This window comes from Bactrocera dorsalis, chromosome 3 (genome assembly GCF_023373825.1).
Source record: "Bactrocera dorsalis isolate Fly_Bdor chromosome 3, ASM2337382v1, whole genome shotgun sequence".
NCBI classification, from domain to species: Eukaryota; Metazoa; Arthropoda; class Insecta; order Diptera; family Tephritidae; genus Bactrocera; species Bactrocera dorsalis.
This window is the reverse complement of record NC_064305.1, coordinates 45716254-45737569: the sequence shown is the minus strand read 5'-3', so window position 1 is coordinate 45737569 and position 21316 is coordinate 45716254. Positions and strand designations below refer to the sequence as shown.

At 32.9% G+C, this 21316-nt stretch overlaps 1 protein-coding gene across 18 annotated transcripts in view; it reads right to left on the bottom strand.

The window, feature by feature from the left end:
- Positions 1-21316, bottom strand: part of LOC115066185 (synaptic vesicle 2-related protein) — a 795221-nt gene that overhangs the window by 345093 nt on the left and 428812 nt on the right. The window lies entirely within an intron of this gene.

The following is a 21316-nucleotide window of genomic DNA, read 5'->3' as shown; positions in this document are numbered from 1 at the left end:
TTAATTGAATAGCTCGAAAAAAGGGCAGTGGACGTCGAAAAACAGTAAAATCTCGTCAAAAACGACAAATTAAACGGATGTGCATTAATGATCGCTTTTAACATGCTGGAACAATCAATGCAAAATTTTGCGAAACCACTGGGGTAAAAATAACTATAAGTTCTATACAAAATGTGCTGAAAAATCTTGGATTCCAAGTGCGACGTCCAGCCAAAAAGATTTTTATGGAATACGGCATCTCACGTGGCCAGGAAACAGTCCAAATCTCAATCCAATTGAGAACAGCTGGCATTATTTCGGCAAATTGATGGGCAAAATGATAAGATAAAAGCAAGGTTTGTGTAGATCGAATTGTCTTGTTGAATGTTGATGAGCGCAGTGCCTGTTCGAGTGTTAACGTGCGAATGTAAATTGTATGTAACGAATGTATTGTTTACGCGGCGCAGTGGGAAATCTAATTGTATCAGCGATGAGGGCTCGACGATATGTGTGCCTGCTTTTCCGTTGCCAACCTTTTTGTTGACTGGGTTGATTGTGTGGTGAGTTGTGTTGTATGGTGATGTATGAATATGGTGTCATCGGACGTGGTGAGTTGAGCTGTTCTATTAGGCTGCGCCAGTTTTACCGAGTGGAGGAGGTTAATGCGTAACTCATTTAAACATCCCGGGCCCCCTAGGCGAATATTTTGCCTAGTATTCCACGAATATGTTATTGTCGGTATTTTGGCGTACTGCTAGTGGAGTAGCCGAGGCGCAGAATACGTTCTGACAACAGAAGTTAGTAATGTACTAACATTTATCCGGATGTGCAGAGAACGGATTTTGATTTAAAACATACCATATATTTTTGTATGTATTTTAATTTGCGTGCAGGTATTTGAGAAAAGCAACTTTATTTTGAGTTTGCGGTTTTGACTCATTATTATAGCAAACAAATGTATGCGTTAATTGCTTTTGTTTATTTCATTAGCGGTTATTTGACAATTGTTTATTATTTGTCTGTTCTTTATTATCGGCTTATGAAGGATAGTAACTCCACGCCTGGCTCAGATGTGGCCAGAATGGGTACCCCTTAGCCCTGGAGTTAGGACTATGAAATTAGAGGGATCTTGCGAAACAGTGGCCGTGAATGGAGAACGGCTTCGATTCGTAGAGTAGAGGATTCATACTTAATTTGATGCTTGGTATAGCTGATTCCCATAATCCACCCACATGAGAAGCGCTTGGATAAGTGCGATAAGAACGACCTTTACCTTTTGTAAGGGTAGGTGAGATTTTATTTATTTTTGAAAGTTTAAGCCTCCGTGGGGCAATATTGTAAGATCTATTTTCTTTTTTTTTTTGAAATAGTTTTGTTATGTTTTAGCGCCTATACACTAGTTTGGCGTTGAGATTTTTTAAGCAGGATTTGTGTATCATTATTGGCTAAGGCCATCCTGCGGGGTCGAAAAGTTACGAGCATATATTTGTGTTTTTAAATGAGGTTGTCAGAGGGAATCTGACCTTGCTTTTTCTACCTTTATTTGGGGTATCGGATAATTGTGGCTCTATTGGTAAGCGTACGACGTACCGGCCATTATTTGATCGAGTAGTTGTGGCTTTAAAGAAGTCTTCACAATACTGATCTTCTGGAGTTTTTTTTGTTATAGGGGGAAGTTTCCTTAACCTTCGAAATTTCCTTAATTGTGAATTAAGGTATCTGTTTGTTTTATACTCAACTTTAGTTGGCATGGTGGTTACTAGTTCTGTAACTAGTCCACTTTGTGTTTCGCTGTGCAGCGTTAGAACTTTTTGTGCCTTTGAGCAACATGGTGTCTCTTGGCTTTTTTTTAAATTTTGGTTTTCGGTATTTGTGTTTGCAATTAATCCCGTGGTTCTCGATTTATTAGCGCTTTTATAGGGTGAGTTGGGGTATGTGCTGTAGTGCAGCATTGAATTGTGTCTTTTGTAACAATATATGCAATTGTATTTACTTTTGCAATTTTTAAGATTGTGTGTATGGGACAAGCAGTTTGTGCAGAGTCTTTTTGACCTGACAAAGTTGTTCCTTTCATTGACATTCATTTTTTTAAACTTCTAGCAAGTTTTAAGTTTATGCCCTCTTGTGCATAGTTCGCATGACGTATGTTTTCTCTGTTCGGATGTGAACGCTTGTATTTTGTTAAAAATTCTATTTGATTTGTTTTTGCTTCTAGCTTGGGGTCTATTGAAGCTATTATTTTGGTCGTGTTTAATGTTCTTATTTCTGATTATTTTTTCTTCTAACCTTTCCGCAATTTCATATTGGGTGGTGAGAAAATCTTTCATTTGTAGCCACGTTGGGCACTTTTTTCGTGATGAGAGCGATTGCTCCCATAGACGTAACGACTTTTCTGGTAATGCGGCGGTGCAAATGTTTACCAGAATAGGATCCCAGCTGTCTGTGGAGATATTAAGTGTCGATAGAACCGACATACAATTAGAAACAGTGGATTCTAGTTTAATGAATTCTACACTTGTTTCTTTCTTAATTTTAGGCAAGTTTAATAGTGTCGTTACTTGCTTATCGACCAGTATTCTTTCGTTTTCAAATCTAGCTTTTAGAGCTTCCCAAGCCAAATTGAAATTATCGTCATTAAGAGCGAACTGTTTTACTATTATGCCTGCTTGACCTTTAGTTTTGTATCTGAGGTGATACAATTTTTGCGCTTGTGATAATTGAGGATGGTTTATGTACACGGCCGTGAACATGTCCCGGTAGGACGGCCATTCTTCATAACCTCCGTAAAAGGTTTCTGTGTCACAAGCGGGCAACTCCAGTTTGATGCCTGAACTTGCCTCTTGATATTGTTGCATTTGTGGCAGCTCTACTCTTGGATGAGGAGTAGGTGCAATTGCTTTTATTAGCTTTAATTGATCGGAGATCATAGCTGTTGTTTCTTCATATTGGTCTAAGCAGTTTTCATATATTGCGTAAGCCGATTGTTTCAAATTTTGTGGTACGTTTGAATCGTCAGATTCTACTATGGCGTCATGAGCCGCTTGGAGACGAGACCAGAAATTTTTAAGATTTTGGCTTTTTATTTCTAATAACGTTTCAGAGTCTTCTTGAATCGGTGAAGACGCAAATCTAGTGCAGTATCTTGTTAAACTGTCACTTTCTGAAACAAATTTAGCAACCTGTTTTGGGCGTGCAGCTCCTGCAGGTGTATTTTGATTATTGTTGTTGTTAACCATTTTTGCGAAATAATATTATTTATTTATTTTAGTAGAAAACGTACTTTTTATCAATTAAAATATTTTATGTCCGAATATTTTGTATTTAGGTACACCCTAATACTTGGACTTATATGTATGTTTGTATGTGCGTATGAAGTTGCTTATGTTTTGTGCAATTGAGAGCTCGTCGAAGAGATCAATATGCTTTGTAACGGGTGATTTTTTTGAGGTTAGGATTTTCATGCATTAGTATTTGACAGATCACGTGGGATTTCAGACATGGTGTCAAAGAGAAAGATGCTCAGTATGCTTTGACATTTCATCATGAATAGACTTACTAACGAGCAACGCTTGCAAATCATTGAATTTTATTACCAAAATCAGTGTTCGGTTTTTTTTTTTTTCGGACAAATTTTGTTCAGCGATGAGGCTCATTTCTGGTTGAATGGCTACGTAAATAAGCAAAATTGCCGCATTTGGGGTGAAGAGCAACCAGAAGCCGTTCAAGAACTGCCCATGCATCCCGAAAAATGCACTGTTTGGTGTGGTTTGTACGCTGGTGGAATCATTGGACCGTATTTTTTCAAAGATGCTGTTGGACGCAACGTTACGGTGAATGGCGATCGCTATCGTTCGATGCTAACAAACTTTTTGTTGCCAAAAATGGAAGAACTGAACTTGGTTGACATGTGGTTTCAACAAGATGGCGCTACATGCCACACAGCTCGCGATTCTATGGCCATTTTGAGGGAAAACTTCGGACAACAATTCATCTCAAGAAATGGACCCGTAAGTTGGCCACCAAGATCATGCGATTTAACGCCTTTAGACTATTTTTTGTGGGGCTACGTCAAGTCTAAAGTCTACAGAAATAAGCCAGCAACTATTCCAGCTTTGGAAGACAACATTTCCGAAGAAATTCGGGCTATTCCGGCCGAAATGCTCGAAAAAGTTGCCCAAAATTGGACTTTCCGAATGGACCACCTAAGACGCAGCCGCGGTCAACATTTAAATGAAATTATCTTCAAAAAGTAAATGTCATGAACCAATCTAACGTTTCAAATAAAGAACCGATGAGATTTTGCAAATTTTATGCGTTTTTTTTTTAAAAAAAGTTATCAAGCTCTTAAAAAATCACCCTTTACATAAGTATGCACGAATTGTTTGTTATGCTTTGTTCCTAAGCAATTGAGAGCTCGTTAGAGAGATCAATTAGCTTTTTGTCCACAATCCTGCTTGTTTTTGTTTGCCAAAGAACAAGAGGTATTGCGGGATAATTGCAAATGTGGACTTTGAACTTTTATGTTTTAATATAAGATGTATGTTTTCATATACGGTGGTACATGTATATATGTATGTTCGTACTGGGAGGAGAACGCGAAAGCGAATTGGGTAATGTGCAGGTATGCTCCCGTTTAATGTTTTGTTATTAGGTATCGCGCGAGTTACATATATAGTTCCACAAACAACAATATGTAATGAAAACTCCAACGTAGATGAAATAATAAGAAAATACTTAAATCAACCCAACAACATTACTGTATAAAACATTTATTTATTTGTCGGCTTGATTTAACTTGACACTCATATAAATGTGTATAACGAAAATGCAAGTGTCGTTGCTTCATAAAAAATTAAACAACGATACTTGCAATGTAAACATTGTGGCTCAAATTTCATGTCACCGAACTCAAATTTATGAGTACTACATGAAATGTTATTACTTTTACTTTTATAAGCAAAAGTCAAAGTAATATCAAATTACGTAGGAATATTTGTACTTAAGCCACATAAATGTCAATGCACTGAATTATTTGTATGTCCACTTAAAAACTGCTTAAGCCACATAAATATCAATGTAATTGGATAAGTATTAAAAGATTACATATGTATGTATATGATTTTGTTCATATTCGATTATTTTGATCAATATTGTAGGTTTCATTTTAAGAACGAAATTATTGTTAAGTCAGTCTTAAGATTCAAGTGAATAAAGGAAGATATAACATAACAGCTTAAGCTTGTTTTTTTAATTCGACCTTATTCTACATAATTGGCGCAGTCAACGGAACTTTATCTTAAGATAAAGCGAACCCTAAGCCTAATTTAAAATTTATTTAAATAAAAGAGTTTTTATAAAAGACATATACATATATTTTTCGGCAATTCGACGTTTTCTTCCGAGTGTTACGAACCGTTTTGGAAATTAACAAACAGAATTATATACTCGAACGATAGAGTATAAAAATAGTGAATAAAATAAATAAGTGACATTAAAAACGAAAACGCAGTGTTTCAAAGTTGGGAGAAAATATATACATATAAAAAAAAAAAAAAAATATAAAATAAAACATGAGCCGCTTCGACGCTAACAGAAACCTTGACGAAAGGGATGGACAAAGCAGCAATCAACAACAACAAATGGAGCAAATGGCAAATGTCATCAGGCAACAGGAGGAAGCAATCAACCAAATGAGGCTTCAATACGAGAACGGAATGCAGACACAATCGTTATTAAACCCAAAAGAGCTGTTACAGCAGTTTAGACAGCTGAAGTGTTTGGACGAAGGGCACAATATAATGGCATTTATTAAATCAGTAGAAGCCATTATCAACTTATGCCCACAAAACAACCAACAGTTGATGAACCTGGCGACAACAATAATAGCCAATGAAAAAATCCTGGGAGATGCAGGAAGACATGTACAGGAACTAGGCGACAACCCAACATGGCAGGAAATCAAAACCAAACTAATACAACAAGGAAGGCCAAAAACTACATATGGCGACATCTTTAATAAGTGCCGAAATATAAAGGTAAGTAATTTAAGAGAGTTATTTTCTTATTTTCAAAAAGCTAAATTTGAAATAAATCAAATATATTTATTTGACGAAGATAAGCCTTATATTTATAGGCCAGATAGGGTAGATAGAGACCTAGTCAGTTTATTAATTGAAAAAATTGATGTACCTATGAGATCACATTTAAATGAAAATTGTTCGCTTAATGATATTATAAATAAATATTCAAAAATTAAAGCTTTAGACGACACTAGAACTATACACATTACACACAGAAAAAACTCAAGCAAACAAAATTTTATTATGAATAAAATGCAATATTTTCATACTGATCAAAACACAAATAGGAACAGCTCAGTTACACGAATTAAACCAAATACTAATATGTATAACCAAAATTACCAAAACACACAAAATACTAATACACGTCAAAATGAACAGTATTCACACAATTTTGCGCAAAATTACGGCAGAGGAAATAGTAGCAATAATACCAGATTTTCGCGTAGAAGCACTAACAACAATAATACCACACTAACACCTGAACCAATGGAAATAGGTGTACTTGAGGAAAACGAAGTAAATTTTTTAATAACGCCTCAAGAACAAAACTCCCCATAATAAATATAACGATAGGAAAAACTAAAATTAGTTGCCTTATAGATACAGGATCAACTACTAGCATATTAAAAGAAGGGATATTATCGGAAAATTATCCCATAATAACAATGAAATATCCTATAAAATACAAAACTTTAAACGGGGTAAATCAAATAAAAAGTGTAGTAACCACACCATTTCCAAAAGAATTTGGATGCTTTGGTACCCTTCAATGGAAACTATTGAACTTTTCAAACACAAAATTTTCAGGTATAATAGGCCAAAATTTCTTAAAACCTTTACAAGCAAAAATTAATTGTGCGGAAAACTACGTTGAAATTTTAAAAAATAAAATTTATTTCGAAGAATTTAACTATTCCAAATACATAGAAAATGTTTGCAATTTGGAACATACTAAACAAAATTATTTAAGAGATAAATTCAATTTTTCCCATTTGAATAAAGAAGAACATCAAGCAACCTTAAGGCTGCTCAATGACTTCGAAGACCTTTTCTTTAAAGAAGGAGATAAACTATCATGCACCAATGAGGTACAGCATGAAATTATAACAACAAATTGTAAGCCTTTATATTCCAAAATTTATAGATATCCTCAAATCCATGAAGAAGAGATAAAATGCCAAATTGAAGAAATGCTACAACAGAAAATAATTAAAGAAAGCAATTCACCTTACAATAGTCCCTTATGGATTGTAGAGAAAAAAGCAGACAATTCAGGGAAAAAGAAATATAGAATTGTCATCGACTACAGAAAATTAAACGAATTTACCGTGGATGACAAATTTCCAATTCCAAACCTAAATTCAATCTTAGACAAACTAGGTAGATCACAGTACTTTACCACCCTAGATTTAGCCAAAGGTTTTCACCAAATCTCAGTCAGAGAGGAAGACAGAAGAAAAACCGCCTTCTCAACACCATTTGGTCACTACGAATTTATTCGAATGCCATTTGGATTAAAAAATGCTCCATCAACTTTTCAAAGGTTGATGAATAGAGTCCTTAAAGAACATATTAATAAAATATGCGTCGTATATATGGATGATATTTTAGTATTTGGCACTTCTTTAGAAGAGCATTTAACTAATTTAAAGCAAATATTCGAAGCCTTAAGGCTAGCAAAGTTAAAAATACAAGTGGACAAATGTGAATTTCTCAAGAAAGAAACTCAATTTTTGGGCCATATTTTAACATTAGAAGGAATTAAGCCAAATCCAGCCAAAGTTAAAATCATACAAAACCTAAAGATACCTAATACTACAAAAAGAATAAAATCATTCTTAGGTATGACAGGATTTTATAGGAAATTTATTAAGGATTATGCAAAAATTGCACATCCTATGACGCAATATCTGAAAAAAGGACAAACAATAAATATATACAACCCACAATTTATTGCAGCGTTTGAAAAATTAAAGGATATAGTTACAAATTCACCTATATTACGATATCCTAATTTTAATAAACAATTTAGGATTACAACTGATGCTAGTAATTTTGCAATAGGAGCAGTTCTGTCTCAAGATGGTCACCCCATTGCATATGCATCAAGAACACTAAATAATCATGAAACAAACTACGCTACTATCGAAAAAGAACTTTTAGCAATAGTATGGGCCGTGAAATATTTTAGGCCTTATGTCTTTGGTAGACAATTTGATTTGGAATGCGACCATCAACCATTGAAATGGTTAATGACAAAATACTCCGGAAAGGATATAAGTCCAAGACTTCAAAGATGGTTAGTGAGTTTGGGCGAATATAATTTTTCCATAGAATACATTAAAGGGAAAAACAATTATGTAGCAGACTTTTTGAGCAGAATAAGAAATGACGAAATTATTTCCCACATAGAAGTTTTCCAAGGGGATGAAGGTAGCAGCATGTCAGTAGAAGCAGAAACTGTCCATTCACAAGAAGAAGATTCAGGATTTGAAATTCCAATATTAGATACAATTGTTAACAGGTTTAAAATACAAATAATAATAATAAAGGAGAAACAAACCGCCGTCGAATCTATATTCAATTACAAACGAATTTATATTGATGAAAGAGATATTGGAGAAAATGGAATAAGAGACATTATTAGAAGGGAAATATTTAAAGGAAAAGTAGGTATATACTCGCATCTTAGCGATCATGAATATTATAAAGTACATAAAATTATTGAAGAAGAATTTGCATCTAATCTTAATGTGAAATTTGTCAAATGTTCTTATTTAGCAAAAGATGTTGACAACGAAGAAGAATTAAGAAAACAAATTGCATTATTTCACAAAAATGAAAGTGGTCACTGTGGAATTATAGCTACTTATGAAAAATTAAAGAATAAATTATATAATCCTCATATTAAAGAGCAAATACATCGGGTAATAAATAATTGCGATACATGTTCAGGCGGCAAATATGATCGAAATCCTATAAAAAACAAATTTTTCGTTACAGAAACACCCAAAACTACTAATGAAATAATTCATGTTGATACCTACGTAAATAGCAAACATTCATTTATCGTTTTCATAGATAAATTTTCAAAACATGCTACATGTCTACCACTTACGGACAGGAATAGCAGAACCATTGTAAGTCAATTACAACAATTTTTATCCATAAAAGGAAAGGTAAAGAAAATGGTGTTCGACAATGAATTTCGATCCCAAAATATTGAAGATTTTTTAAAAAGAGAGGGAATACAATACCACATGACTAAACCGAATAGTCACACTGGAAATAGTGATGTGGAAAGATTAAATAATACAATCACAGAAAAAATTCGGACTCTAAATCTTGAGCATTATTTACCAATTACCCAACAAATTTTTAAGGCTATCACATACTACAATGATACTTATCACAGCACAATTAAATGCACCCCAATAGAAGCACAAAATAAAATAATAGACCACGCAATAATTTATGATAGGCTCTGTAAAATAAAACAATCAAAAATAAATAAAGCAAATATGAATAGGGAAGAATATACGGAAACTAGACAAGAAGGATTTATAAAACACTATAAAAATGTAAGACATAAAGAGGAACCAAAGTTTAAGAAAAAACCCTTACAAGGAATCCACACCACTAACATAAAAAGACCTACCAAATTTGGCAATTAATCATTGAACATCCGTATTAAAATAATTCATTAATTTAAATTTGCAGGTAATAATGTGGATATTATTATTAATCTCATCATCTTTAGTAGAAGTAAAAGGTAATTTAATCACTAAAAAAAATAACACAAACTAACGGATACATAGAAATTTATAATAATAATCAAAGCATACCGATAGAATCTGATTTAATTTTACATAAAGTAGACATTCAAGAAACAAAGAATCTACTTGCATCAATGAAAGATAACATAGATATTTTTAGTGAAAGTCAAAGAAATTATATAATAAATCAAGTAGATATACTTATAAGTAAATTAAAAACAATAACACCTACAAGTAGACAAAAAAGGGGACTAATAAACATAGTAGGCAATGCATGTAAATATCTTTTTGGTACAATGGATAATACTGACCAAGAAGATATAACCAATCATCTTAACACAGTCGATTCTAACTTACATAATTCTATAACAGAATTAAATCAACAAATAAAAATTAACAGTCACTTTAACTCAACAATACAGCTTATTAAAGAAACAATAAACCAGAATCAGAAGAATGTTATTTATCAGATAGGAGGATTGCATAAAACTATAAAAGATGTTTTGCTACAAAATACCTATTTAGAAAAATTACTTATGTTAAATTCAATTAAAAATCATATTGAGCATATTCAAATATATATAACTACAGCACAAAATGGCATAAATGATGCCAATATCCTTACAAAAAATGAAATAGATTATTATAATATAAACATTGAAAAAATTAAATACTTAAGAACAGCAATATTTGAAAAAGAAAGAGAATTAATATTTGTAATCAAAGTACCAAAAATATTTTTTAATATACAAGTAATAACTATAATACCTATCCCTTATTTAAATAAAGAAATAAATGCTGAAATTTCAAATGTATTCAAATACAATGATAAGATTTATGAGTATAAGAAGAATAAATACATAAATGAATGTACCATATCAAAACATTGTACAATAGATAAGACATGTGAATTAATTACAAACGTTAACTCAGAAATAATTAATATTAATGACGAAATCATAATTGTAAAAAATGCAAAAAATTATTTAATTCAAAATAATTGTGGCTCAGAAGCATTACAATTAAATGGAAATTATGTAATAAAATACAACAACTGTTCAATAGAATTAGCAAACCAAAAATTTTCAAATAATTACAAAATGTTTATTGATAAAATCATATTATCACAATCTAACAATATTACTTTTAATACCACTCTAACTTTAGAAGAATTAAAATTAACGTCGATACATAATCTAAAAGAAATAGAAGAAATAAAATACAAAAATAAAATTGTAACATACAGTACACCAACAGTGGTAATATTAATAGTAATATTATTTGTAATAATATTAATGTGCAATCATTGTAAAAGAAATAAAGAAAGAATTCAGGAGAATCCTTCGTCTAGGGGTGGAGGAGTTACATATATAGTTCCACAAACAACAATATGTAATGAAAACTCCAACGTAGATGAAATAATAAGAAAATACTTAAATCAACCCAACAACATTACTGTATAAAACATTTATTTATTTGTCGGCTTGATTTAACTTGACACTCATATAAATGTGTATAACGAAAATGCAAGTGTCGTTGCTTCATAAAAAATTAAACAACGATACTTGCAATGTAAACATTGTGGCTCAAATTTCATGTCACCGAACTCAAATTTATGAGTACTACATGAAATGTTATTACTTTTACTTTTATAAGCAAAAGTCAAAGTAATATCAAATTACGTAGGAATATTTGTACTTAAGCCACATAAATGTCAATGCACTGAATTATTTGTATGTCCACTTAAAAACTGCTTAAGCCACATAAATATCAATGTAATTGGATAAGTATTAAAAGATTACATATGTATGTATATGATTTTGTTCATATTCGATTATTTTGATCAATATTGTAGGTTTCATTTTAAGAACGAAATTATTGTTAAGTCAGTCTTAAGATTCAAGTGAATAAAGGAAGATATAACATAACAGCTTAAGCTTGTTTTTTTAATTCGACCTTATTCTACATAATTCGCGTCCCATTGCCTGTTTATGTTTTTTGTTTTTATTTTATGTTCTCTTTGTTTTCGATTTTTGTTATTGTTTTGGTGCCTTTAGTTTTCGCGCCCGATTTATTTTTTTTTTTTGTACTTGTACAGTTTTGTATATTTGGTTTTTATAATTTTGTTTTTTCACCGTAGGTTTGGGTTTTGTAATTTCGGAACTGTGTCTTCTAATATTTTCCTGATTGTCATTATGATTAGATTTTTAGCTTCCTTTTTTTGTTTTTGTTTGTTTTTGCACTTTGTATCCCTTCAGTTTGTTACCGAAATTGGTTTTATTTTTGTCACTTTGTATTTTTTTTTTTGTTCTGCTTGGGTCACTGCACTTATGTAGTTTATTCTTGTTCTTTTTTTTTTTATTTTGCCACTCAACTAGTGGTTGTATCTTTAATGTTTTTTCTTTCTCCAATAGTGCCTCTCTGTGAGGCTCGAAGGACCATGATTAAGTTTGTATCTCCAATATACTGTGGAGCACACACCACCGCTTCGATTAAAATAAAAAACACTTTATACACTTTAGTTTTTTAACAATTTTTCTTTATAAAATATATTTATATTTTATAAATATATAAGCCTCGACGGCATGGAGAGACTTGAATTCTGAGACGAGGTTCCGCGGATTGAGGTCGCCGCGCAGGGTATAAACGAATCTCCAGTAGACGAACGTTGATAGCGAATGTCCATGTGTGGTTTGTGTAGATCGAATTGTCTTGTTGAATGTTGATGAGCGCAGTGCCTGTTCGAGTGTTAACGTGCGAATGTAAATTGTATGTAACGAATGTATTGTTTACGCGGCGCAGTGGGAAATCTAATTGTATCAGCGATGAGGGCACGACGATATGTGTGCCTGCTTTTCCGTTGCCAACCTTTTTGTTGACTGGGTTGATTGTGTGGTGAGTTGTGTTGTATGGTGATGTATGAATATGGTATCATCGGACGTGGTGAGTTGAGCTGTTCTATTAGGCTGCGCCAGTTTTACCGAGTGGAGGAGGTTAATGCGTAACTCATTTAAACAATATGTATGTATATAAATATGTACATTCAATGCTTCATGCGAAAGTTCCGTTGGCGCGGACAACCAATGGCGAAGCTCATATTTTTTGCTTTCATATCAAAGAATCAATGTGTCGAAAGACTGACGCGTCACAACATTAGGGGTATTCTCTTGCTCTTGCAAAACCCTTGCACGGTGCAAGAATTGCATATATTTCCTCTTGGTGCACTTGTATATTTCGGTATAGTATTTTTGCAATCTGCAATCTTGCAAGAGCAAGAGAATACCCCTATTGTGTTGTTGGTAGAAAATCCGAGCTGTGCCGAAAACACAAACGAACGATCGCCAATTGCCACAGCTTCCCTTGCCGCTGAGACAGCTTCGCATACAAACCAGCGTAGATATGTATGTTTGTATGTGAGCTTGCATACATATCGACGCAGATTTTTGCAAGCCGCGTAAACATATTTTTTACTTTCCTTGACAAATACAGTCAATCCCGGTTATGTGCCACGATCAAAGATACAGATGTTTGTGGTTTGTAAAAATAAAAATATAATATGACACATAATCGAGTGCGAATACTTAAGCGAGTGGTACTTAAAACAATAATTTCCATGTATTTCCAAAAACAAATCGTGAGATGCAGCATGATATAATATAGGCTGTTAAGAGTGAAGAGGGAGGGATTTGATTTTCATTTAAGCGGAGTACTAGTTAACCGGGATTGACTGTACACATAAATCAGAGGAATATTGAATATTTTCTTTGAAATAGTTCTTGACTTGAAAATCGACAAATAAACTATGTTGTCACTTTTTCTTTCTCATACAAATATCAGAAATTGTTAAATTTATGATTTTTAGCTTTTGCCATCGTCGCGAAAAGACGCTTGTAGGCAAAGGCATGCTCGGGGAGATGTAATGGTGTTTATTGTTATGAATGAAGCGAGTTTGCCTGCTGAAAGGGCGCTTGCGTTCATGAATGAAAATATTGTTGTTGTGTATTTTTCTACAAATTTGGGCATCGACTATTTGGCTGCCATATTGACTTCTGACGCTGCTGATGCTAATAGAGACGATTGTTGTTGTTGTAGAACAATATTTGTACGCATATAAGTATGTATGTTGTGTATGCATTATTTGTGTGGGAATGTCATACACACATATTTACATGTGGACGCCTATAAGTATGTATGATGCTATTTGAAACGATTCTTGTTTTTGTAAAGCAATGTTTGTATCTTTTGTGGTTGACATATTTACATGTGTACGCATATTTGTATGTTGGTTGTGTATACATTATTTGTTCGGCAATGTCGTACACATATGCATATGTATGTACATATAGAGCAGTACGTGCACACTTTTTCTGATAAATGATAATATTACGATTTGAATTTGAATTCTACCTACATAAGTATGTACATATGTATGTAACTATGTGCTGTAACTAATGTGATTTACATATGTATGTATAATATTGTTGTAATATATAATATTAAGTGTTTTAGGGTACCTCATATACATATATAGCATACATATGTATATACAACCATAATCATACATATTTATATGAAATTATATAATACAGTGGAACTTCCTCATAGTGAATTCGCAGGGGACCTGAAAATCGCTTCATTATATGGAGACTTCATTATATAGAAATTCATTTTTTTCTTTTGTAATTTTATTTAAAATAATCAGTAAGTTTGGTTTGAATTACATTCTTCCATTTTTCATTTTCAACAAAAGCTTTCAAATTAGACAGTTAAAAACATTAATCGGTACGTCACTTTTCATCTCCACAAAGGTTCTAATACAGTTAATGAAAGAAGAAATTTGTCCTAATGTAGGTAATGCCTCATCAGTATCTGCCATTTCTTCTTCAGTGTCCAAATCGACTTCATCGATATCTAAAAATGAAAAAAAAGAAATTATGTTTATTACATAAATATTTGCTTGGTTACAACAAAAATAAACATTCACCAGGTACAGCTGGAACTCCGCAACTTTCCAGAACGCTGCTGAGGATTTCTTCCTCGGACGGGTTTTCCGAGGTCAGCACATCAATATCAACATTGACATAGTCCTCAAATGATGCCTCGATATTTGTCACTTTTTTAAATAAAGACTGCAAAGCAGCCAAATCCAAATGGCATCTTTTGAAAATCCTGCCTTTCTAAAACAGTTGGCAATTGTTTCTGGTTTAACATAGACATCCCATACAGTGCTTAAATTTCGAATAGCGTGGAGTAAGTCTATAGTAAAAACAGAAGTTCCCCCATCCAGCTGAGCCAATATATTCGTTAAAATACCTTTCGTGTAATGTTGTTTCATGTTGTAGATAATGCCTTGGTCCATTGGTTGCAGTAACGAAGTCATGTTGGGAGGAAAATAAGCAAGCTGAATGTTTTTTAGCTTGTCTTTTACATCTCTAGGATGCGCAGTGCAGTTATCAACAAAAAGTAAGACCTTCCTGTCTTGTTTACCAAATTTTTTGTCCAGCTTTAGAATCCATTTGGATTGTAATTTGCGTTGTAATTTTCAATCAATCTTGGTAAAACGTTCATTACCCATTCTTCGCGATTTTGTAGGTTGGCGTCAGCACTTTCTCCACATAACGTTTTTTGAACAATACCATGGCGTCTTTTGAACTTAACTAACCAACCTGTACTTGCCTCAAATTCATGGTGTCCTAGTGCTTCAGCAAAATCTTTGGCCTTTTGCTTCAATATTGTTCCAGATAAAGGAAGATTCTTACCACGTGCAACGACTATCCATTTCAGCACTGCTTCATCAATATCCTCAAACTGACAAGTTCGAAGCCTTTTGCGTTTTACGCTAATTGCCGCATCTTCTACATTTTTCAAAATCATTTCCTTATTTTTTAGAATATTTGATAAAGTGCTGGGAAGTATTTCAAACTGATTAGCAATATCTTTTTTTCGTACCTTCCCTTCTTTAACTTTTTTTTAATAAATAATAACTTTTTTTCAAGTGAAATCCTGCTTCGATGCGTCATTTTTACTTCAATTTCTTAACACAACTGAACTCCTACTACAATCTACATATGTATGTATTTCCTTTTTGGAATTTCCCGTATTACATTTCTACATTTCGTTTATTTCTGAGAATACGCAGTTACAAATAATTGAGTGTAACCGAATATGTAGAAATATGTAAAAATTCACTATACGGAGACAAAAACGTATGAAGCTTGATTTTCAAGCAGTAAAATTTGTTCATTATATAGAAAACTTCACTATATAGAAATTCATTATAAGGAGACAAAAATGCACCGAAAGTAGAACCAAAAAGCTGTGTCTTCAAAATGACTTCATTATAGGGAGAGCTTCATTGTAGGGAAGTTCACTATAAAGAAGTTCCACTGTATTATCAAACATTATAAATATTTTATAAATAACTCTTATTCGCACATTAACTACAAATATAGTTTTGAAAATAGCATAATTTAATTAGAATATTATCAGTTTTGCATGTATTCAGAAAAATACGCAAAATGATAATCATATCAATTGATATGATTGCATGTAAACGTATAAAAATATAAGCAAAAGAGCAACATACGTCTGTAATAGCAATGTATATTTCTGAGCATAATTTTCTTTGAATGCTCAGCTCTGTTTGCTCAGCACTGTTAACCTTTCCCCTTCTCAGCCAAAAGTGGTGAAATCCACTAATAGGGTTTTGTTAGCTCTAGACAGTTCACACGCTGGTCCGCAATTGAACCTTCTCTATATTATACGTCCTCTGCCCGTTGTTCAATATTCACAAGTGTCAGAAGAAGAAGAATAATAATGCGTGATTGCAAGCATTGTTTCATGAACATAATGATTTGATTAATATTTTTCGGAGAGCACTTGATCAGATGCCGTCTGATGAGGATAAAATCGTGATTCGTGCTGATAGAAGACCAATCGGAGAACACGAACGAAGATTTAATGCACCTATGTATAAATAATGAAGTTGCTATGGTTATTGTCGGCGATGAGTTTCAATCACCTGACATTGTATTGCGTAGAAGAAATAATCAATTACAACGTGTTTGTGAAACACATCGCTCTTACGATGCCCTACAGTACCCAATTTTGTTTTGTCGGGGTGAAGACGGATACTCTATTAATTTAAAAATGGTAGATCCCGCAAACCCACGTGAGTGTTTGTTGTCTTTAATATACTCTTCCAATTTTGTTTAACAAGAATTAGTATGAAATTATTTAAATTTCCATTTGTTTTTTTTCTCTTCAGAACGTGAAGTCACTAAAAATGTCAGCGCTAAGAACTATTATGAACATAGAATTATATAAGACAAAATCAGGAAAATCATATTTTGAAATGTTGGAGACTCTTTCATCAATATGTCGTAGACATGTATGCAAAGATTTTGTTTGAACTTTATTCGATTCAATCAACGGAAGTTGCGATCAGAAGAGTATATACTTACATACTACACATCTCCGCGATGCAACCAATAATGATGGAAGTGTTGACAATGTTGGACAAGTTGTTATTTTACCAGCAAGTTACACAGGCAGTCCAAGGCACATGCATGAATATGCACAAGATGCCATTTGCTATGTTCGTTTGTATGGTCGACCAGACTTGTTTATTACATTTACATGTAATCCACAATGGGACGAAATCAAGCAATATTTATATGAAGGGCAATCTTCTACAGACCGTCATGACATAACTGCACAAGTATTTAGACACAAGCTGAACTCATTGATAGATTTTATTGTTAAACATCAAGTTTTCGGCGAAGTTCGATGTTGGATGTATTCGGTGGAATGGCAAAAGAGAGGATTACCACATTCCCATATTTCGGTATGGTTAGTCAACAAAATAACAAGCGATCAAATAGATGGCATCATCTCAGCAGAAATTCCTGATCAGGAAATCGATACAGGTTTATTTGATGTCGTTACAAAAAGTATGATTTATGGACCATGTGATGTTCTAAATATTAATTCGCCATGTATGAAAGATGGGAAATGCACGAAGCGGTATCCCAGAGATTTGATTTCAGAGACAATTAATGGAAATGATGGTTACCCATTATATCGCCGACGCTCAACAGATGATAACGGCATGATAACTGTTAATTATCCGATAGAATTTTTGAATTCATTGGATTTACCCGGATTTCCACCTCATCGTTTAGAATTATTATGCTTCGAAATATAAATCAACCACGATTATGCGATGGGACAAGATTAGCGGTTAAAAAGGTCATGAACAATTTGATCGAAGCAACAATTTTAAAGGGGAAGTTTAAAGGTTAAGATGTATTGATTCCACGAATTCCAATGATCCCATCAGATTTACCTTTTGAATTCAAAAGACTACAGTTTCCAATACGTCTTGCATTTGCTATTACAATAAATAAAGTGCAAGGGCAATCGTTGGAATTGTGTGGAATTGATTTAGAATATCCTTGCTCTTCACACGGCCAGTTATATGTTTCGTGCGCACGTGTTGGCAAGCCTTCAATTCTCTTTATCTACACAACAACTCATGGCAAAACCAAAAATGTTGTCTACGAAAGAGCTCTAAGGTAGTTTAAGTGTTACATAGTCTAAGATTGTAAGAAGCTAGAATTACAAGTTAATAATAGGGAACAAAACCAACTTTATTAAAAACAAGTGTGTTTCTTTTCTTATTTTGTTTTGCCGTGCGAAGCAGGCATCGGGCCCGCTAGTCAAAAATATAATGAAAAAGGAAAGCACAGACATTCCTATTATTAACCCTTCGTTGCATGATTTAATTTCCGTTAGAATAAAAATTTTTTTGAATCATATTTTTAATGTGGGCTATTATAAGATGACAAATTTTAAATTTTATGATTGCCGTGTTTCTAGCAACAGAGTTACGTAACATTGCATATATGCAATATCATGCAGCAAATCTATTAAATTTACAAGGAAGTTACTAAATGGATATTTTATTGAATAAAAGTGGACAGAAGTAAATTCATTACTTTTACAATAAATTTCAGTTTATTCTATATGAAATTTTTTGAAACAATTTCTTCATTTGCCGAAACATAAATTAATTTCATGTTTTTGCACCTAACATATGTACGTATATCCGTCACAACTTGATAATTTGCAAGTGACTCGAGTGTCCACCCATATTGGACAGTGGATCCATGTGGTTCAACCGTACTTCATTTTCAGTGAAGGGACTACTTTCTGGTGCATTCTTTAGGAATAAAGTATAAGATTAGATTATTAGCATTTTGATTTTGTATCGGCCTATAAAGAATCTAGGAAATCAACACCCGCCATGAATTTGTTATACTTTGATAGAACGATTGGGCAAGCGACCGTTATTTTCCGTTCAAATTTCGCATCAAACCGTTCAACTGCTAGTTATAGAGTTTTGCCATAGTAGATTGGAGTCAAATTTACGATATGAAAGTTATCCACGTTTGCATATTCAATGGATTTTTCGTATGCTTTTTCATTATAATATCTCGTCTAGAAGCTTTAAATTGGGAATTCGGATCCGACGAACTGCTCCCAGTGAATAAATTCCACGTTTACATAGGTGCCAAAAAATTTATAGTAATTTTTATATCAAAAAAAAAAGTTCTTTTATGGGGGAATATCCCTTAGAAGTCCTATAACTGGTAAGGGCCTTGATCCCAAATCACTTTCCTCAGGAAGTCTATTGATGCTGCTGTTCTCTAGGACAGTATATATTTCGAAGTTGTAATTGTATCCAGATATACCAGCAAAAACATACAACTTTTATTTTTTTCATTTATTGCCTACTTTTGGCGTCCAATATCTTCTAATATTAGGGATTTGAACAATAGACATCACAATATATTCGAAAAACTTTTTCAGATCTTGTTTGTCTATATCATTCATTTCTCTGGCTTTTTTGGACAAGCGCATAAATTTCCATGAGATCTAATCATCCTGCGTCTATTATAAAATTAACTTCTTTAAAATTATGTATTGATTGGTTTGCTTCTTGCTGTTTATATTCGTATTGATGTATGTATATCTAATTCAAAATTTGCTTCATCAAGATCATCTACGAGTAAATACTCATCTTTGCTTTCATCCCGGTTTTCTATTAATCGTGCGCTATCATTATAAGTAAGCGCCCTACAAGTAAAATTTTAGGCTTAAATGCATGGTATTGCACATGTGCAATGATATATTATAACTCTTGCAAAAATAGTTCGTGTGAAAACCGAATTTGCTATTTGGGTAAGAAACTCTCCAAACTAATAGGAAATACTAATATTTTATTATACATTCTCAATAATTCACAAAAATAATGAAAAATTAGCACTGCATTTTTAATATATCAGAAAGAAGTTTACTCTTTACTACATATATTCACAAAACCTTAAGAATTTTTGCGAAACTCTACCAAAGGAGAATAGTAATAAGATATAAATTTCATTTGGCGAAAAAATAACTGTAAATAAAGAAACGATGTAGCTGCCAGATCAACGAGAAGTTAACATTGCATATATGCAATGCTATGCAACGAAGGGTTAATATTTTAGAATATGCAAAAATACATGTAACCAGAAAAAAGGTGCGTGGAGTCCCTACGCGCGGATGAAGTTATACTTCTTAGTGATATTCAGAAATGCATATCATTTTGTATGAAAGAAAACTAGAAAACTTAAATTCAATAAAATGATTAAATGAAGAATAAAGCAAAGTCTAAATGAATGAATTTTGACTCAGAAAGTAGTTCCGTCTCTTCGTTGCGGAAGAGAATATGCAGCGTAATCATCTCTCTTTTGTTCTTCGCCAATTTGGCTGCCGGATTGACTTGTGAAGATCAATTTTTTGTTGGTGACATATTCATATGTGTACGCATATGTATGTTTGTATGCTTGTGATTTATTTGTTCGGCAATGTATGCAAATATATGTACATATAAGTATATATGAATGTATGAACATGCAAGTCAATGCGCGCACATGCGTATACATACACTCATATGAGCATGTGCAGATACACAAGATAGGATAGAAGATGTATGCCTTTTAACATCGTATACTATACAAATAAATATTTTTCTTACTAATAGAAATTAAAATAAAGAAAAATATTTATTTTATAGTATACGATGTTAAAAGCAAAAAATTAAAAATTTATTCTGTCGGGATTCGAACCTGGGACCTGTGTTAGCATCTTGACCTTCCAAGCGCTTACCACCAACACCACCAATTAGGTTGCGCTGACTTAAGTATGATTTGGTTATGAATGCAAGAAACATACGATGGTTCTAATAATTTTGTTTAAGTATAGAAATATACATACTTTGTAGAACATTTGCTTTCGCAATAAATTTATCACAGCAATACATATGCATAATATGTATATACATATACATAACATTGCTGTGATGCCCTGAGAAGTATAGTCTTAATAAATTTATTATTAATTTTTTGCTTACTAATAGAAATTAAATTTATGACA